At 36.7% G+C, this 22,572-nt stretch overlaps 1 protein-coding gene across 1 annotated transcript in view; it reads left to right on the forward strand.

Annotated features, from left to right (window-relative positions):
• LOC129238092 (uncharacterized) overlaps positions 1-22,572 on the forward strand; it is a 93,912-nt gene that overhangs the window by 22,265 nt on the left and 49,075 nt on the right. The window lies entirely within an intron of this gene.

The following is a 22,572-nucleotide window of genomic DNA, read 5'->3' on the forward strand; positions in this document are numbered from 1 at the left end:
GGGGTTAGGTGGGTTTGAAAATTTCAAAAAATCGAATTTTGTTTTTTTGTCTCATTAAATAGTACAGTATGTTTAAAACACTCTCCTAAAATTTTAAGTCAATCCGAGTAAAATTCTAAGAGATAGACCCTTCAAAAGTTCCGCCCATTAGGCCACGTCAGTTGAGCGCTTGCTCGTATACGTGTTTATCTCAAAACTTCAGTTTTCAAGTCGGTGGACACGATATCTCGAAAAGTTATGAAGCGATTTAGTTCAAATTTTGTACAAATCTTTGAAATAACATTATCTAGTTATTGAACGAAGGATTTTTTTTTGTTAATTACAACAATTTTTTTTTTAGCCAATATATGTCGAAAATTTCACTAAAAAATGTGTTTTTTGGTTCAAAGCCTGTCATAAATTCAAATTTTGATTTTTTTTTTCCTTCGTACAACAACGAGATTTATCCATGTACTAACGAAATCCGTTTGGTTTTCTGATTTTAGATGAACCAATAATGAGCTATGCTGTCCACGGCAAGAGCATTTTTTTTTGAGACGTCAAGGAAGATGAGGTACCAACGGCTGAGTTTTCGAAATTTTTAAATAAAAATTTCACAAAATACTGTTTATATATTATATGTATCTTAGATACAGTGAATTGCTTAAATAAAATATATGATTTTATATACTAAAATAAAAAAGTCAAAATCTTCTTTTTTTCAACCTCTGAAACCCACCTAACCCCTTAATTCTCCGAAAACTTCGGACGAACAAATAGTTGTGTACTCCTCGAATTGATTGTATTAAGTTTTCTTAGTGGTACAGTTGCGACGTGACCAGATTTTTCGAAAATACCAGACGACCATTTGCTTTGAGATGCTTCTTCCGCGAACAACTTTTTTGGAATTCAGCTCATCTGGAACTCCCATGCTATGGATTGCTGCTTTGTTTCGGGCATATATGACTAGATCCAAGATTCGTCACCTCTTGCGATGTCATATATGTGATTTGAATCACCGTGGCTGAATTCTTCCAACCGGCCTTCCATTAGTATTTGGATTTGGCATTATCACCGAGCCGAGGAGGAGATGACAAACGTATGGGGTAGCAAGTAGCACCGAAGCGCCGTTTTGATACCATTATGAGACCTCCAACAGGCAGATATCTAGAGCCAGCCACAGCTATATTGGATTTATGTTGGCACACTGCCCCAGGCTGTCAAAGAAAGGAGCGCCCAGTGACCTTAGTCATCTAGCTGCCAAACCCGGACATTTACAGAGATAATGCTCTACAGTCTCCTTTTCTGAAAGGTCCCCACAGCTTCTCTAATAAGGGTTTAAATGGTAACCCTAGCTTTTCCGCGTGTGTGCCGATCGTTCAGTGACCGGTAAACACAGCTACGAGCTTGGGAATTGAATGGCGAGGAGTCCAAAGAACTTTCTGAGTCCTTCGTATATCGTATTGAGTCCAAAGGATTTTCGAAATAGCTCATGAAGAAATGGAGCTCCATCTTTTCTGCGCTTTCCTGAGAAATAATTTGTGCAGTTCTCCTTTAACAACTGTCAGGGGTATGCCGATGACCGAGTAGGAGGTCTCTAAAACCAATTCAGTCCCCTTCCTGGCAAGCTCATCTGCAATTGCATTTCCCTATATGTTCTTATGTCCGGGAACCCAGATCAGAAAAATGTTACCTGCACACCCAAGAGATTTGGTCTTTTCCTTACAGGAGTTTACTAATTTCGTTCGGCACCATGGCGTCGTGAGAGCCTTAATCTCGGCTCGACTATCGGAGAAAATGTTAATATCTCCCTCACTCACACGTTTCCTAAGCATTTTGCTTGCTTGCAGGATCGCAAAGATATCTGCTTGAACGCTAGCAGTATTCGGCAGGTTTAAGGAAATAGACATATTGGCTGATTTAGAGAAAACCCCTGCTCCGACTCCCGATTCCATCTTTGAACCGTCAGTGAAGACAGAGGTGCAAGCTTCGGTACACATTTTCTCCTCGATCTAATCTTGCCTATTTGGAAAGATTGCCCGAACACGACACTCAAACTCTAGTTTGCGGATAGAGAGATCTGTTCGAAGTTCGTAGAAATACGGTGTTAACTGCCCGAAAATGCTACCATGCCCCTTGAGAGTTTGCCTCCAGAGGCCAAACTCCTTTAACCTGATTGCAATTTGAAATAACGGAAAAGTCGATGGGAATTAAGTGGAAAAGGACAATCAGAGCAGCACTGGGCCAAGTTTTACATGCTCCGGTGATGCTAATGCATGCAGTCCTTTGCACCCTCTCCAGTTTAGTGAAATTATAGCCCTTCCGAAGAGCTTCCCACCAAACTAGGTATCCATACGTTAAAATTGACAACACCACTGCATTGTAAATCCACAGCACGACCTGTGGCTTAAGTCCCTATTTCTTACCGAACATAGATTTGCAGGAGTGCTGACCTTCTTTACCCGATTTTCAATATGTGGCTTCCAATGGAGTTTGGAGTCAAGTACCACTCCAAGATACCTAGCTTCTGATGAGAGCGGGAGAACGTGGGTGTTTAATTTGGGAAGTAGAAAGGGTGGAGGTTTATATTTTCTGGTAAATAGCACCAGCTCCATTTTGTCAGAGTTGACTCGGAGGCCACAAGTGGCAGCCCAGCGACTGAGTGCAGCCAGTGACCTTTCCAAAACCTCAGCCATGTCTCTGAGGAAAACGGTCCCGATACCATCAGGACCAAGTCATGGGTATTTGCTACTACCTTAACACCACTTTTAGTTAGCATTATCAGAACTTCGGCAATAGCAACTAGCCAAAGTAGGGGCGAAAGAACACCACCCTGTGGCGAAATGATAACAAATATTTTATTATTACGTCAGCGAGTCAGCTGATTCTGTCAAATTTACTCAAGGTAGGATAGCGGTGCTCAGAGAGATCTTTATCTCACTCAGTATTAAGGGGGAAGTCTACTGTGACAAGGGAAAAAACAGGCTTATTTTCCGGATTTTATTTCTAACAAAATATTGCTCGTAAATAAAATCTATTTAAACTCTTATCTTTATTATATATTTAAGTTTTCGAAAAAAAAATTTTAAGTCAAAATATTCAAAATGGCCGCTGTGACACTTCTGCAAGCGCAGGTCCGCTTTTCTATACGGTGTACACGATATCTCGAGTTCTGATAAATGAATCAGCTTAAAAATTTAATTATATATTCTCTGTAATAGTGTCTCTCGTCTGACATAGCATTTTTTTGATATCGTTATTTGTTAAATTGTTATAAACAATAGTAACATCAATTTTAGGCAAAAAAAAAGAAAAAAATTTCAAGAATTTTTTTTTCAACGCCAAAATTTTTTATCGACATAATCCTACGTCAGACGAGAGTCAATACTATGTATATGATAACAATATTTTGTTTTTTTGTTTTAGATCACCGAAACGTGAGATTTCATGTACACCGTTTAGGCACCTAAGAAAAGCGGACCTGCGCTTGCAGAAGTGCCACAGCGGCCATTTTGAATATTTTGACTTAAAATTTTTTTTTCAAAAACTTAAATATATAATAAAGATAAGAGTTTAAATAGATTTTATGTACGAGCAATATTTTGTTAGAAATAAAATCCGGAAAATAAGCCTGTTTTTCCCCTTGTCACAGTAGACTTCCCCCTTAAGTTATAAATATCGACTTCGCTTGCCAAGAGAAGATTTTTCATTTAAAAAATTGATTCGAAGATTTCTCCTGGTTCAACGAGAGCCAATAGCTATGTCAGCCAACTTTGGACTCGTCGTAGCAACATAAGCCAGTGGCATGTCATATAGTAATTTTGCATTTCTGCGCGGATTTGCGAAATATTATAATAATTCGTATACTAGAAAAATATGTGGACTACGATGCCCTGGTTCGTTTGCAACTTGATATGGAATCCAATTGATAACTTTAGCTCTAATCTCGATAAGATCGAAATACTGCCACGTAAGGTTGTTCGTTTTGCTCTTCAGTCACTTAATTTTTCAGAACCTTCAGCTTCTTATAGTGTTCGTTGTAGGTTTATCGATTTGAAATCGCTGAAAACTAGAAGAACTCACATTTATCTAGGATCTGACCTATGGTTATATTAATTGAACCGTTCTGCTTCAACGGATATGTTTTAATGTGCTCAACGGAATTCGCTTTTTCAAAAGCTTTTTATATGCATTCAATTAAAACAAACTCTTTTACGGCGGGTGATGTACGACTACTCATTTCAGTGTTGTCAGGTAGATTTTAATTAACTCAGCTAAAAGAAAAAGGGAAATTACAAAAAAATCTAAAAAAAGATAATTTCAGCAAAAAAGTAAAGGAAACAAAAATTATGTAATTGCTTGTTGCGCCATATCTTTTTTATTTCATAGTACATATGTTATAACATTTTTTAAATCGCAATTTATAAAAAAAAACTGTAACTCAAAAAAGTTAACTTTGCTAATAGGCTTGAGTAACAGAAATTAATTTCATAAAAAAAAAAACATTATCAATTTATTATCATGGACTAATAAATACGCAACTTAATTAGTGTTGCAATAATTTAAAACTTGAATTGAATTGCAGTAAAAGGCATATTTTAGTGATAGCAAAAAACCATAAATTGAACGCAAAAACAGTAAATAAAATGCCGATAACAAATAAAAAGTTTTAATCAACAAAGTTCTCATTTACAGTGTACATATATATATATATATATATATGCCGTCTGTTTGTTGGCTAAATGTCAGCCCAAAGTAGTGTTTATAAGCGCGCGGAAGCATTTTGCTGAGAGTAAACACGAAAACAGAAAACCAATAATGGATTTCAAACGGAAAATCACAACCAGCGATTCTTCGTGAGCTCGAACACCTTAAAGTAAATAACATTTTTATTTGTCGCGCCATTACTCGTTACAATGAAACTGGTAGCATCGCGAAACGTCATCGAGGTCGTCATCAAAGGACTGCAACGTCATGTGAAATTGTTAAAAAAATGAAGAAGCGACTTGAGCGAAAACTGCGAGGAAGTGCCAATCAAATGGCGAAAGAGCTGAAAATATCTGACCATAGCATCCGCCGCATACTGAAAAATAATCTCTAAGTCAAGGCTTACAAGATCCAAAAGGCGCATAATCTCAAACGAAAAGCAGCAACAAGTCAGACTTGAGAGACGAAGGAGATGCTTCGCTTGGCCAAAAGCGTTCAATTTCTAAATATTGTGGTTTCTGACGAGAAAATTTTTCAAAATGAGCAATTCGTAAACTCGCAAAATGACAAGATTTATTTGATGGACCGTTCATCGATTGGCGACCAGGAGGCAGCATCCGCCACAAGTAATGGTAATGGTAATGCTGTAACCGCAAATGGGCGCTCTCCAATCGTTTTCATCGAGCTTGGCGTCAGGGTAAGTGCGAAATATTGTCGGGAAAATATTCTGGAGGTTGCCTTGAATAGCTAAAAAACTACGTTCCGAACTTCATAACGGCCACACAATGGCTCTCAAATTCACCAGACGCCAATCCGATGGATTATTCTCTTTAGGCCATTTTGGAGAGTCAAGTCTGAACCAAAAGATTCACCAGTGTCGAGGTGCTGAAAGAAGCCATTAACCGAGAGTGGGCCAAAATACCTGCAAGTCATATTCGGACAGCTTGCGACTCACTTCTGGACCGTCTCAAGGCCATAGTCAAGGCAAAAGATGGTCCTATCGAGCAAAAGTAAATTGAATCCTAATTTTGTATTATTATCACACATTTTTTACTTTGAATTGAATAAAGGTAATTTTCCAAACTAAATTTATGGCCTTTTTAACTGGTTACACTTCAAGTGCCGGACCCTGTACATACATTCTTATATGTACAGTTTTATTCCGCTTCCAAACATCTGATGTTTTTTATGAGGAGATTTTTCATGGCAGAATAAACATGCAGGTTTGCCGAACTGGGGCCGCTACTAAAAAAGAACTGTTTCTATAATTTAAAGATTCCTGGCCGTGGCTTCGAATATGGGCACTCCCAAAAGGTAGCCCTGCACCAACATGCAACGAGCCGCGGCGGCTGATAAAGTTTTGCATTAAAATTTATATGCAATATAGAACAAAAAACTTTATTTTTTCAAAATAACAGAATTCTGGTAAAGAATACGGTATAAGGGGTGTAGAAATAATAAAGTGTTTAAGTAAACCTCTATTTTTTTTCTGAGTTATAGGCGTAATATTATATAATTTGAAGCACCTCTTTTATATTTTTTTTTCCAAAAAAGATGCAAAAATACCCTTCTGTAATGAAGCTAGGGTTGGTATATATTTTATAGCCTACACGTAAGAATCTTGCGAAATGCCATGCCATTTCATTCTAAGCATGGTGTTCTTTGGTATAATACCTTCTGAAAAATGTCCCATATAATCCTGAACAACTTAGTACGACAGATATTATTCTTATTTTACGAGAGCGATTTTATCTTCTCGCATTAAATCAAACAAAGTGTAACGGCAATCAGATTAATGTTATAAGAATGTATTGTATGTATATTCTACAAACTATATTAACTAACATTTAAATGTGGTACTAAACATTTTTTTTAATTACTTTTTAATTTTTTAATAACTTCTTATTAAAATTTTTTTACTCACAGACAGGGTTGGGCATTTTTACACTACCACTCTCTATTCAGTAATAGGTAAGATGCAAAATCCATTATAACTGAAAATTTAGTCATAGTGAAAAAAAATTTGCATTATTGCTTATATTAAAACATGATTATTTACTAAATTCATTTGAATTCATATTTTATTTTGTTTAGTTTGTTGATAAAAATGGCAACTAAATAACGTCATTCAGCAAATCTAGAGAAATAAATCACGAATTTTTGGTGTCAACAGAAGACATAAAAGCTGCCAAACCCAATTCTCAACAAATATTAGACTCTGATTCAGAGTGAAAGAAAACGTTGGGATATGTCATTTTTTCTATCTCTCCTTTAATATAATATTTTAAAAACTGCAATTAAGCAATGCAAGAGTATTCCAGTGAAGTGTTTGTCAGTTGTGCAACTGAGCGTATGCTACTAAATTGGAGTTATTCAAGCTAATTTTACTTCTGGTTCAGTACTGCAAGTGTTTTTTTTTTTTTTTTTTGTAATAAAATATTGAAAAGTGTTCGTAGTGTTTAAGTTTTTTAGTGGGAAAAAAATTATATTTTATAAAATGAGTGAAACTGAAATAGATTTTGGAAGTTACGTTTCATTGGGCGAACCCACTTTTGAGCTTAAACCGGGTTCGAGTAAACAAATTCGAGTTAATGCAACAATGAAGATTACCAGATGTGTACGGACATCAATATTTTTAAAATACAACCCACCCCTGCCTTCCCTTGAGCCAGTGGAAAGACTTTATTCTTTTGCCGGAATTCTCAATCGATCGACAAGGGAAAATCACACAGACGGTAATTTTGAAAAATTGGTAGTAAAAAAACCAAATAAAAATCAATTATATAATATTTTCCAACTTTTGGTGCGAAGTTTTTAACTGAAAATTATGGTTTATTCGGAAAGCATTTCCTTATACTGCTTTATTTCACATAGTCGCAGCTTTATTTCTATAGAAGCAATGTTATGTGACTGAAAAATATTAATTATCACTAAAAATTTTCACTGTCACTAAATACAATATTTAGGAAAAGTGCAATTTTTGTTCACTATCACTAAAGGTTCAAGTAGGTAGGTTGGGTGGCTGTCTCAATGACACACTTAGACCTTTCATAGGTCCATTGTGATACCACTGGACCTTATCTTTACCCTATGGGTTCCTTTTCAAACCATCCGGTAGCATTAATAAACGAGCAAAGCTTCGTTAGTTTTAGATGCCCTATGCCCGCCCGCTACATCAGTTAAATATGCCATATCAAGAGTGCGGAGCCTCCTTGTCGCTAAGCTTTCACACTCACATAAAAGGTGTCTGACTGTTTCCTCTTCTTCTGTATTAAGTCAGCTTCTACTGAAATCGAAGTACGGGAGTCATAACCTTCTAGCGTGGCTGGCTATTGGACCATAAACAGTTGATACCCCTATCATTTTTCTTATAGCTTCTCTGTTAAATCTTATCAAGCTTTTTGATCGACCGCTGTTCCATTTCGGCCATGTCTTTCTGCTTAGTTCGCATGTTGAGAGGTTTTGCCAACTCTTATCTACCTTGTTGATGGTTTCCCTGTCTATAATAAAGTTACAAGTGGCAATAGGCATGGGTATCAGCTGCTTATCTACTTGGAGGTCGAGCGTTGTACCGATTCGAGCAAGATCATCTGCCTTGTAGTTCCCTGTTCCCTATATTCCTGTGGCCTAGCACTCAAATAAGGTCTACTTTGTACCACTTAGGTAAGTCAATTAGAAGTTTAAAACATTCTAAAACTGTTTTTGATGAGTGTGTTTTAGATTCAAGCGCTTTTCTTGCCGCTTGACTGTCCGAGTATTTGAAGACTTTTCGTTTTTATTACCGTAAGCCCCTCTTTTATGGCAGTTTTATGGCACATACTCTGTTGTCTAGTTTTGAGTCATCTGTATAGACCTATGACTATGTCATTTTCTCTAACAATAAGCCCGTGACGAAGGATTTATCTAAGTTGATATCCTTGGTCTTACAGAAATCCGTTGTAACAGGAATGCAAGGGAATTTTTTCTAAAATTGAAGAATGCCCTCTCTGGTTTGTTCTGAGTAGATAGATTTCTCTTAATCTGAAAGCTGCTTGCTTGCCGAATCGCTCTATTGGTAATAGGTTAAATATAATATTTAGTGCCTCTCTGGGTGTGGCCCTTTTAACTATCACTGAAGTATTGGAATTTGTAGTGACAGTCAAGCTGCACTGAAAGCCCTTACTAACCCACGCTGCTCTTCGAAATTAGTCGGTGAATGTAAGACAAAACTGAAAAGTGTGGCAAAACACAACAAAGTTATTCATATTTGGGTGCCTGAACATTGTGGTATTACAGGCAATGAATTAGCTGATAAATTGGCTAATGAGGGCTCTGCAAGTATACCACCTGAACCCTTTCTAGGTGTCAATGGATTTCTAGGTATATGGATGGACGACTTCAGGAGGTCCACCCATAAAGGAGCTTTTTCAGCTTTTTCTGTAGCTGTCCGGCGTTTTCCAGAATCAGACTTAGGATATTGGGTTGCGATATGCTGAGTATGGATAAAGTTCATACCCTTCCTCATTTCATTCTTAAATGGATCCAAGAGATTTGTAAGAGTGACCTTAAACTAATTTATCCGTCTTACCACCCACTTTTTATCTTTCCTTTATCTATTCTTTCTACTGAAATTTATCCGGGTGTAGTACAATGGTCTCTTGACCGTGTGCTTGGACTTGTCCAACCCCCCACAAATCTAATCTAATCTAATCTAATCTAATCTAATCTAATCTAATCTAATCTAATCTAATCTAATCTAATCTAATCTAATCTAATCTAATCTAATCTAATCTAATCTAATCTAATCTAATCTAATCTAATCTAATCTAATCTAATCTAATCTAATCTAATCTAATCTAATCTAATCTAATCTAATCTAATCTAATCTAATCTAATCTAATCTAATCTAATCTAATCTAATCTAATCTAATCTAATCTAATCTAATCTAATCTAATCTAATCTAATCTAATCTAATCTAATCTAATCTAATCTAATCTAATCTAATCTAATCTAATCTAATCTAATCTAATCTAATCTAATCTAATCTAATCTAATCTAATCTAATCTAATCTAATCTAATCTAATCTAATCTAATCTAATCTAATCTAATCTAATCTAATCTAATCTAATCTAATCTAATCTAATCTAATCTAATCTAATCTAATCTAATCTAATCTAATCTAATCTAATCTAATCTAATCTAATCTAATCTAATCTAATCTAATCTAATCTAATCTAATCTAATCTAATCTAATCTAATCTAATCTAATCTAATCTAATCTAATCTAATCTAATCTAATCTAATCTAATCTAATCTAATCTAATCTAATCTAATCTAATCTAATCTAATCTAATCTAATCTAATCTAATCACTGAAGAAGTAGTGGTAGTGAAACGCTTATTGCATTTATTTTCTACTGCATTCTACCCAACTCTGCTCACCTATAACTATTTAAAAATGCTGCAAAAAGCCAGTTTTGGAACGGTTTTGAAGCCAATTTTCATTGGAAATTGCGCAAAACGTATCTCATATACTTTTAAGCTAAACATTTTTCATCAATTTATAAAATGTCAATAGTGCCAAATGAAGTGGTGTAGATTAACTTTAGTGATACCCTTGAAAAAAATTGAAAGCTACGCTTGAACTGGTTTGCTATCAGTTGCTATGCGGCCTTTTTAATATTTTGCTGTTACTATGCAATGTGCACAAATAAATTTAGGTAGTGGAAATGAAACCAACGAAGCGCATATTATTTGCCATTTTTTATTAACCCTTATGTGCGCAATACGTTTTTAGAATCTATGATACTCTTATTACTTAATAATACTCTTATTAGGTTGGCGTAGCTTTATTTTGGTGTACAACAATGACTCCTAACAGATCAGAATTGGTGCTCAATATTTGCAGGATAAGGCAATGCTTTTTTATAACCTACTGGTTCGGCAGGTTCAGGGGATTCTGCAGTGCTCCTTTTCCTTTTTACTTAGAAGAAATTTTCTTTGAGAAAGTGTTTAAGAGATGATGGTGATAGTAATGTCCGTGTATGCGAAGAATTCATGTTGCATAGAGTAGCTATTTTTTCATGTGAATTTATTATTTGTACAGTTACCAAGTTTTTCTCTACGGCCAGATATTCATAACATGCGCGCCAACTCTTCAGCTGCCACAAAGAGTAACTGTTTGGTGCAGTTTATGGGCCGGCGGCATCATTGGGCCGCACTTTTTCCAAAAATGAGGCCGGTCAGGCAGTTACTGTGAATAGTGTTCGCTATCGTGAGATGATAACGAACTTTTTATGGCCCGAATTGGAAGATATGGATGTGCACGATATGTGGTTTCAACAGGACGGTGCCACTTGTCACACAGCTAACGAAACAGTGGCTCTTTTGCGCGAAAAATTTCATGGCCGAATAATCTCACGTCGAGCCGATGTCAATTGGCCGCCAAGATCATGTGATTTGACACCGTTGGTCTTCTTTCTTTGGGGTTATTTTAAAGAAAAGGTGTACGTTGATAAGCCAGCAAGAATTCAAGAGCTAAAGAATGAGATAATTCGGCACATAAATGGCATGGAACCTGAATTATGGCTCAGCGTCATCGAAAATTTGGACCATCGGATGGAGGTGCGTCGCCAAGACCGCGGCGAGAGTTTGACCAATATTTTCTTCTATACATAATTGAGCCATACTAATATTATCATAACAAAGAAAAATGATAATATTTTCTTAAAAAAATTGTATTTTATTTAAAAGCAATACCGGCCCTTGAAACTTAACCACCCTTTATAAATGAATTCAAGTGCAGCAAACCAGGCTAGTTTAGCCACAATCGATAAGAAAACATCAGCAGAATTACTCAACTTCTCAAGAGTGAACATTCGGAAGGTCGTGTCTTGTGTCACGGGTAATAAGCTGTCAGGAAGTATTTTTTTCTAGGCTATGAGTATTTTCGCATGAACACTGCAGAAGTTGTAGAGACGAGGAAGAGGAAGAAACAGTAGAACACTTCCTTTGACTATTGTCCAGCTTTAGCTGGGAGTAGAGCAAAGTTGTTAGGAAAATACCATTTTGACTCTCTTACGGAAGTATCCAGTGATAGTATAGAGTAGAGAGTATAGGGAAAGAACCTATCCTACGCTTCATAACAGAGTCTAACTGGTTCCATAAAAAAATGAACAGTAAGGCTGTTGCTATGTTACACAGTGGTACCTGTCTAAGTGAGTTGACTACTCTAAGTTGACTGTCACAAAAACCTCAGCTAACCTGGGTGCGACAAAGATTGGTGAGCTCTAGCAAAAGAAATGTGAGGTCAACAAGTTGATTTTGGTTCGAATATAAATCCGTCTTTGTTCAGTGAGTATTTCAAAAAACTTTCTAAAACAACCTAGATAGCATATAACATTTTCTACGCTACTATGGAAGTAAAAAATGATGGATGAATGGACTGCCAAAACGAAAGCAAACAAGGCACCTGGGTTAGACAGGATTTCATAGGAGTTTTTCAAAAACTCAAGCAGGGAATTTTAAGACCAGCTTGTACAAATTTATAGTAAGCTATACCAAACTGCAAAAGTAGAAGACAAACAAACAAATATTGATTCTCTTTTACTGATTTTCAAAGCAGGTTATAGAAGGGAGGTCACAAATTACGTAGGAATATCTTTCGTAAATTGCAATGCAAAAATTCTAAAGGGTGTTTTAAAGTCTCGGTTGGATCAATGGGTTCAAGAAAATACGATGCTCACAGAGTTTCGAGCAGGTTTTCGGCAAAAATATTAAATATTATCTGTAGCGCACCCAAAGTTTAAAGGGAAGAAAGAGTGTTATGCGCTTTTTGTTGATTTTAAACCTGCCTTGGACAAAGTATCCAGGAAACTGCTCATTTATAAATTACGTATATAGTATGGGGATATTTTTCAAATTTGTTAACTTCATTGAAGTAGTATATATAGAGGCAAGTTCTGTAATATGAACTGGTGAGGATTAGTCAGATAATTTTGTGGGGTAAAGTAGTGATGCCTAATGTCTCCTTTACTTTTTGCTTTATATATAAATTACTTGCATGGTGATTTGAAAGTTGACGATCTAAGTTTAAGGCAGCATCTCTTTGCCGATGATTCAGTCATTTGCGTGGATGAAATAAGTGCACATCAAGAAATGATAAATAATCAGAGGCTTACTGTGAAAAATGGAGCTTGGAGGTTAATCTCGCAAAATCGACAATAATGGTTTTTCGTCGTGGGGCCAAACTATCGAACAAAAAAAAGGAAAACGGCAATATAAATGACAAAATATTATTGTAACTTAATTGTCAACTGGAAAATGTTTCAATTAGTCTGTCGAGCTGTCCAAAGTTATGCGGCTCAGGTCTGGGAATACTGGATGTTTGAGATTGTTGACAAATTGCAACGGCAGCTCATAAAGAAAGTTTTTAAACTCCCACGTATCGAGTGCAGTCACATTTTCACGCATTGCAATTAAATTATATCCAAAAAACAGTATTTGCAATGAAGCCTTGAGGCTCTTGAGGCTGCTAACACTAATAGGTTGAAAAATAATCGTTTTCTGGGCGAAGCTTTTCAAATTAAATAGGATTGGCTTACAATTTGATATGGAACGAAATTGATTTGGAAAAAATTACGTGAGCAGAAAAAAAGTTCTTTTAAAACTATGTGTTATATCTGGTCAGTCCATAAGTTCGAGCGCACTTTACCCATAATTTCACTTTTGTACGATTTTTGCATACAAGAAATTATTCGCGGAATATAACGGCACTATTTATATTTTCTCAGATTTGTTGTGCATTTAACAAGTGATTTTAATCGCGGTTGGAAGTACGTGTTGTTAAAAAATAATATGGAATCTTCTAACGCCTATAACAGCCATATTTTGATTTGTTATAAAAGTGGTAAAAATGCAACAACTGCTGCTGCAGAAATAAACACTCTTCACGGAGAGGATACCGTGAGTGTAAGGACTGCGCAAAAGTGGTTTTCAAAATTCCGAAGCGGTAACTGCGACGTGGAGGATGCCCCGCGCGCTCGTCGTGCTGAAGTCTTTAACTCCGACGGCTTGCTCGAGCTCGTGGAAGCTGAGCCAAATTTGACAGTCGATATGATAGCTCAGAGGTTAAATTCATCGCATGGAACAGTTCAGAGGCACCTGGTTCAGTTGGGAAAGGTTTCAAAGCTGGGAAAATGGGTTCCGCGTAGACTTTCCGTCGCCAACCTTCAGCAGAGAGTGAATGTGTGTTCTCAGCTGCTGCAACGCCTTGAAAATGAAAGTTTTTTCAACGGTGTCGTTACTGGTGATAAGAAATGGATCCTTTACAATAATCCTGTTCGGAAACGCCAATAGTTAGATAAAGGTGAAACACCAGAACCGACCCCTAGAGATGGCCTTCACCCCAAGAAGATTCTCCTGTCTATTTGGTGGGATATGGCCTGTATTGTTTATTTTAAACTTCTGAAACCAAACCAGACGATAACTGCTGATTATTATTCCCTTCAGCTATCAAACCTGAATGAGGCACTTAAAAAAAATCGACCGTCTTCAGTGAATAGACGCAAAGTTTTGTTTCACCACGACAACACAAGACCTCATACCGCAAGGCAAACATTAGGCAGGCTGAACGAGCTCGGATGGGAGCTAATGCCACATACACCATACTCTTCGGATATTGCACCTTGTGATTATCCTCTTTTGCGTGGACTTCAATCCCATATGAGTAACAAGAACTACTCCTCAAAAGAAGCTATCAAAAGGGACATCGAAGCGTATTTTGGCTCCAAGGACAAAAAGTTTTTTGAGCAGTGAATTAAAAATTTGCCTAAACGTTAAGAAACATTGTAAATAATGAAGGAAAATATATTATTGATTAATAAATACTTTGAACATCTTTTTCATTAATTTTAAAACCACCTTAAAAAACGCACGAACTTATGTATTGACCTGATACTAAGAGCCAAAAAATGTGGAATAGAGCATGAAAAACGACGGACAGAATATATAAAGAACTGTACCATAATTTAAGTCAAAGTTATTTGTGGTATGACATAGAAGAATTTATAGTTTCATGGATTTTTAAAATCAGAGATAATTGTGTAAGAAGGTGGTAAGAAATGAGAACAAAAACTTAGCTGATCCCAAATAACCTCTGCTTGTTTGGTAGGTAGTGAGGTGCACCATTTGGCCACGTTTTGTTCTTTTAATAGCATCGAAAAGGAGGAAGCATCGAAAACTGAACCCCACCAGGACTAAACCTCCTATCGCCAAAGTACCAATTCCCCCGGTACTAAGGTCAGGCATTTCGTCGAGAGGCGATTTGAATACTACACTCAAAGTCCGTTACCGTCCAGATGCAATGCGTCGAAAGTAGGATCTACTTATTACCACCCGCTGTTTAAGTCAGTTCATGAGAGCGCCACCCCTGTCATATCAGTGCTCCCCCAGCCGGCATGTCTCTGTCCATACCATAGTTTCTATGTCTGGTATCGGCCTGCATGCTTGTGGTTGTTGGCTTACAAGCTTTTTTGGCGTTCGCATCTTGGCCTTGCCTGCTCGCTGTATCGGAAAAATGCAGCAACTCCGGTACAGCGAGCATGCAAGGGAAAACGCGAATGCTAAGGAAGTAAACCAAGCCATTGGGGCACGTCGATGAATTTACTGGTATTTCTCAAGACGGTTTCAATTCGAATTTGTTTTAAAAAGCAACTACAGGTACTGCGTGGTCTCTTATGCGCCAGGGGCGATACGGGCTGAAATTGTGCCTACTTCATAGAGCGTTTTTTGAGAGACCCATTTTAGCCACTTTTCCAGTAGTGATGTAAATTTCTAATAATCGTGGCTGTTAGCCATAAACCTTCGGTGTACCCTAAGAGTTAAAATCCAGCAATAAATATTACAACTATGCACAAATACTTGAATTCCTCTCTACCTACGCATTTATTTCATTGTTTTCATTCCTCGAAGTAGATTTTATATTTGTGATTTAAAACAAAAAAGGCATTCACAGGCAGCACAAAAACAAAAACCATTCAGTGAAATATTTTCGATTGGATGCCTTTCAAGTGCGTTATTTCCGCTACAAAGCAGACAAACCAACTGTATTTCTAAAAATTGTCCTTCAGAATGGAAACACGATTTTTTTTTAGATTTTTTTTTCTTATATGCGGCTCCTTCGTTCAGTCAGTCTGCTTATCCTCACTTTCACTTCGCCCGCATGCTCACATGGTTGCTCAGTGCAGTGTGCATTGTGGCATAAAAAGCATAAGGAAAGAAGAAAATTTGCAATAGCAAAAGCACAAATGACTAAAATACGCGCAACGGATGAATGGAGGACAAGTGCAGCGAAGAAAAATAACAGAAATGCAAACACTGGAAAAAATAATAAATTAATTAAATAGGAAAGTAAGGAAGATGAACATTTTTTCCAGGAAAGTGACACTACTCATATAACTTTTCAAGGAGCACACAGCTTCCCAAGCGCGCCACTCTGTTGAGGCCGCAAAAATGTAGCTGAGATCACAATAAGCGTATTGGTCTTATTAAATCCCTTAGCTTTGACCTTCGTGCCTCCCTGTAAAGTCTACACAAGGATGCATTTTATACGGAACTACTACCCTCCAACGAATCACAAATGGTAGTAGTTCCGTATAAAATGCATCCTTGTGTAGACTTTACAGGGAGGCACGAAGGTCAAAGCTAAGGGATTTAATAAGACCAATACGCTTATTGTGATCTCAGCGCCATGGACCATGACTCAAACCATGGGAGACTATTTTATTATAGCGCTATTATTTTCATGGGACCAACAAGCGCAAGAAGATTAATAAGCTTTAGCTGAATATTGTAAGAAACGATTTCATTTCCATGCAAGAGTTTGCATCTTATTACGCAGCCAGAGCAAAACTAACTCAATTTTTTCTAATAGGCTAACAATCCTTTCGTTTTTATTGCTAGTCACAGTAAGAGTTAGTAATTTATCCGCATCGTTCATAATTCATTGCACGAATACTGTAAACGCGGCAAATATGCGGATTCCCTGACGGCGCCTCGCTAAGATCTTCACACTCTACCTTTCCGCTTTGTTCGCACCCTCTCCCACGGTTTTATAAATATTTATACCGAATGCATACCTACATACACACATACATAGTAAAAAGAGTGGCTTAAATGCAAGGATATTATTAGACGCGGCTTCCTTATCCTGTCACCATCGCTTGTTTATTATTTTAAATGCTCAGCCCGTTGTTAGTCACCGCTGGTTCTATTGTTCTAGCGCTGTAGCTTCCGTCATAAAGCATAGTTTTTATTGTGTTGCCTTCATTTTGCATTGTTCTTTTCAGCTTATTTCTTTTTTTACGAGTAGTGGTAATTTGCTACTCTTTTTCGTATTGTCAAGCTCATTCTCGCCACAACTTATCTACTTTGTTGGTATTATTCTTACTGTAACCATATTTTTTTCTCGTTTTATAAAGGTTTTAATTTCACTATTTTTTCTAGAGTTAATCTTTATGCCATATTTGATTTATTGTTGCTTTTTCTATCTGGATGATGAGTAAGTTGATTCGTGGAAAGAAGCGATAGGATTATGAGGAAATAAAAATATAACTTTCGTGGTCGAATGTGAAAGCTAAAGCAGGAAAATCCGTGTAATATATATATACAGCACTTATTTTCAGGCATCAGCCAATTAAGAACCTTAGTTGAGTACCTCGCCAGTACCAGTACTGAACACCATTACTACTTAAAACTCGAGCCTTCTATATATACATTTTAATCGCTACTATGGACTTTAGTGTAGGGTTTTTGCTCGCAGCTACTTTATTGACAAAATGAGTGATGAAATGATACCTAGGAGTGCAACTAGACCCGAAAATAACTTGCTGGGCGCACATAAATCATGCTGCCACAAGACTTGCCAAAGTAAGCTCATGGAAAAACTTGGAGGTCCAACTCAGAGCAAGTGAAAACTGTTAATGGACACGACGAGCTCGATTCATCTATATGGGCAGATTCGCTGAGGGTCAAATGCGGTCGTTTTGTAACATTACCTTTAATTTTTGAAAATAAAAATCTTACATGGGCTTGATGCCATATATGAACACGGTTTCACAAATACTGTCTCAGGTTCTTTTCAGGAAATCTACTCTTTCGTTCTGCGGAACATAAGTTTGTATTGATTAACCGTTAATGATATCGACGAGATTTTATAATTTTACGACATTCTAAAAAATATTTTGAAATAGTAGTTGCCACGTTTGATCGGCAGCTTGACTATCGGCAAAGATACGATTTTTAGAGAGCGGAATTCACAGAGACGTCACTGATTCGATGGTTCGGTGAAAGCAAAATTAATAAAAACATTTTTCTAACAACGGTCGCCCCTCGGCAGGCAATGGCAAACCTCCGAGTGTATTTCTGCCATGAAAAAGCTCCTAAATAAATATCTGCCGTTCGGAGTCGGCTTGAAACTGTAGGTCCCTCCATTTGTGGAACAACATCAAGACGCACACCAAAAATAGGAGGAGGAGCTCGGCCAAGCACCTAACAGAAGTGTACGCGCCAATTATTTATTTATTATTTTATGTTCGTCATATCATCTGAATCATCATTATTCTATGCAACTGACTAAAAACACACAGTTCGAAGCATGATGGAAAGAATAATGAGATGGCGCCTATCGTGGTCCCGTTACTTTGCTCTCAGCGAATTTGACAACGAGTTTCGTGATTTTAGCTCCAGTATGGCCAAATTATCACTTCCGTAACTTGATTTAGCATTTTTTTCTTATTTAGTCTTGGAGTTTTAGTTCTTTCTTCATGACATTTTTCTAGCCTGTTCTACAATAATTAAAAGTAATGTCTATAATTGAGTAAAATATACATTTTTTTAATTAGTTCAATAATTCACTCAGTTTGATTTAGCTTTACTTTTTTTTTAACATCTGGCCACATTGCCCGCGATTGCAGTTGTTGTCGGTGTTCTTCTGCTTCCAGCAGTTAAATCTCTCTCTCTCCCTCTACTGCAGTGGTTCCTAGCTTTGGATATAAAAATGCACTAAAATGCCTATTTAAAGAAAATAAAATACCAAATTTTTGTTGAATTACTTAAAAAACTTTGTATGCGTGACAAATTGTCTTCAAAATGTGCGTTTTTGTTAAATAAATGTGTTATGATTATGTACAATTTAATGTTTTGAGCTTTTTTGTTAAGAAAAACTCTTTTGTTAAGAGAACGACTTTTTTGCTATATTTGAGGTTATGTACAATAACAAGATAAGGGACTATTTCCGTAGTAATGTCGTTATGGTTTCTTCAGTATTTTCTGGTATTTTGTGGCTTATTTTTACAATGAATACACCTCTTGATGCCCTATGTCCCACTAAGGATTGTTGGCCGAAAGAAACGACTACACCTCTATGGTTCTAATCCGCATTCAGTAAATTCTAACGCCTTTTAAAATATGTAAAAAGGTTTTCAATCTTAAAAGAGTTGAGAGAGGGACATTTAATATTCTTGCATAACCTTAAAAGGAGCAAAAAATTAAATTCACTTTTTCAAAATATCAAATTTTATAAGAACCAACTAATTTTCATTAGCACTAAAATCTTCTCAGAGTGACCTTCTTTTGTACAATAATACATTTCTTTTTAACTTAAAGTTTCGGTAGCTTCAAATTAAAAAAAAAGAAACAAGCACGAAACTTCAAAATTCTCGCATTTTCGGTATAAAAAAGCACTAAATTTATTGCGAAGAGCAAATGGTTGGCAATACTGCATAACTCGGAAAAACGTAACGTCACGCATGCTCTTATGGGCGTAATCTTCTTTCTATCATTCTTGAGTTCGAAGTGTCCGGCAATGAAAATTGCATATCTTTCAGTACTTAGAATGATATCAGAGGCATCATTAGTGAGAATTAAAAACTAGGCTACATCAGTTTATCGTCTATTACTCGCAACTTTGAAGTGTGCCGCTTGCAAGATGATGCAAAATGACATACAGCACGCGAAGCCGTCACCTTATTGGAACAAACTTTTGGTGACCGAATAATCTGAAGAAATGTAAAGCTCTTCTTAAGTATTGCGATTTGTTATCTTTAATCTACTCTTAATGGGACCAAGTCAAGTTAATGAATTATTCAGATAAGCGAGCATACGACTTATAGGACGTTTCAAACTACAACGTGTAGGAAAGAGTTTTAAAATCCAAAAGTGAAAAAACCCAACCTAATAAAGGCGAACGCTGTAGCCGTAGCAAATGATGTACATTTTTTTTTAATAGCGGTCGCTTCTCGGCAGGCAATGGCAAACCTCCGTGCGTATTTTTGCCATGAAAGACCTCCTCATAAAAAATATCTGGCGTTCGGAGTCAGCTTAAAACTGTAGACTCTTCCATTTGTGGAAAAACATCAAGATTTACACTACAAGTAGGAGGAGCAGCTCGACCAAATATTCTTAAATGGTGTAAGCGTCAATTATATATAATTCTGTGAAAAAAGTGCCGGGAATTGTTCAATAAAACGCAAAACCAAAGCACAATGTTTAATCATCAAAATTTATTTTGTCGCCTTCTAAATAGACTCCATTCGAAGCAATGAACTTATGCCAACGATTAGTCCAGTGGCAATTTAAGTTTTGGGAAAATGGGGGGTATATATCCAGTGAATACAGTGAATACGGTGGTTGTTCAATGATATTTGTCGAGTTTTTGGTCAAAAAAGTGTTCACAATATGAGCCTTGTGAGACGGTGCGTTATCATGGTGCAAGACCGATGAGTTTTCTTTCTACAAATTGGGCCATTTCCTACACACATTCTCTCTTAAATGTCGCATAAATTCCAAATAGTATTCTTTATTTGCCGTAGAACCATTTGGAACGAATACGGAGATTCCGGGTGCACAACACCATGAATCAAAGAAAATGAGTGGCGTGACTTTCACTTGTGAGCGACTTTGACGTGGTTTTTTGGGCTTCTGCTCATGTGCATAGCGCCATTCAGCCAACTGATTGCATGTTGACTGGTTTGCATGTCAAACTCATACACCCACATCTCATCACCTGTTATGATGCGCTGTATAAATGTTGGGTCCGAATTCACTTGTCACTTCCTCAAACATATCTTCGGCCACCTTCTTGCGATGAATTTTTTGAAAGAAATTCAACTCTCTTGGAACGAGTCGAGCAGCCACGCGTCTCATGCCCAATTGATGGTTTAGAATATTGCGAACCGATATACTTTTGACAGAATTTATAAGCGCCAAATGTATATACAATACATATAATAAAGCTTTATAAAAAAAGTGCGTGTAGCGTAGTACACATAACAGAATTGAAAATTTCAAGGCAGACAAAGAAAGAGTAAGGGACAACAAACAAGCGCCAAAAAGTAGGCAGTGTTATTTCTCACTAGAAATTAGGAACCACAAGGAAAAACTCCGAAAAAATAGCCTAAAGTGTATCTAAGATATATATAAGGTTTAGCTCTCTCTCTCCTTTTCCTCTACGTAATATCCTTTTCTCTCTCGCGGAACGAAAATGCCCAAAACGTTGCATGGCCTTGAAATTTTACTCTCCATTCTCGCTCGTCCATCGAGGCCTAAGAAGTTGCACTTGAAAAATTTCTTCCTTACCGATCCACTATTACATGAATTTATTAAAGATAAATATTTCTAGCCATGCCTCGGGGAAAATCTATTATTATTTTTCATTAGGTTGCACTGTGTAATAAATTACTTATAAATATACATACATATATAACTATATGATAACACTGTGACAAAATAAATAAATCAAATCTCATTCTCAATAAATATTTGCCAAATCCTTGCAAACATAGGCTACGTATTTTTGATGCTGCTATTCGCAGTTCGTAATATTTATTACTAGTCTAATAGCACCGAAACCAATTCATCAAACCTCAAATAGAAACACACACAGGCATAAACACAGGTTTTGCTCACTCCATACCACTCAGCTCGTGTTCTACACAATTTTCTATTCACGCATTGAGCCTGTAGGGAAGCGCACTAGTATAGTCCCAGTATACATAAATTAGACAGGTAAGACCGAGTATGGTACGCTTTGCATTTCTTTTTCAATGGTTCAGTGTGGGTATTAAATTCGAAAAACTTGGTATATCTATGTTATGTTTTTACATAGATTGCATTTCAAAAAACCCATATCAGCTGCCATTGCAACTCAAACTATCCATTTATTGCATCAAAAGCCACAAGCAACACTCAGCGCTTCGAATATTTTGCACCACTAAAACGATTAAATGCGTTTAATTTAAGATTTTAGTACTATCATATTCTAGAAACTGATATCTTGATGCTTGAGTAAAAGTAACGGAGTGGCTCCCAATTGACAGAATCGTACCAGTATGGAGGCAGTACGGTAGCACATAAGATCTGTAATTTTATTTTTAGTTTCTTATTAAAAAAAAATTCAATAAATAAAGAAAACGAAAAAAAGCAATACGCAGGCCGAAACTTGTTTTATCAGTTCAGATTTTCCCTGCAGGGTATCGCATTGTTTGTCTTGGAGGAGTGAACGTGATTAGCACAAAAAATGAAAAGCGAGGCGGTAGCGAGACCTTGTATGTTATGTGTACTCTCCCACCAACATATGCAAATATGCATGCAGCGCGTCGACATCTGTGTACGTGTACGTACAGTGTTGAGCAATACTTAAGCAACTTTTTTTACAGATGTAGATTAGCTACTAACTGTGTTTTAAGCCGTGTATATGTAGATTTGAGCTACGTTCTCGCTCCCAAGTGTGCTATTAGTATTAGGAATTTACTATGGGTGGGAAACGAAGTGAATTATTGCAATTTAATTTAATAATAAAATCTAGTTTTCTCTTGTATGCCGATGATTTAAAGATGTACATGGGTATA

The sequence above is a fragment of the Anastrepha obliqua genome, chromosome 2 (genome assembly GCF_027943255.1).
Source record: "Anastrepha obliqua isolate idAnaObli1 chromosome 2, idAnaObli1_1.0, whole genome shotgun sequence".
In the NCBI taxonomy this organism is placed as follows: Eukaryota; Metazoa; Arthropoda; class Insecta; order Diptera; family Tephritidae; genus Anastrepha; species Anastrepha obliqua.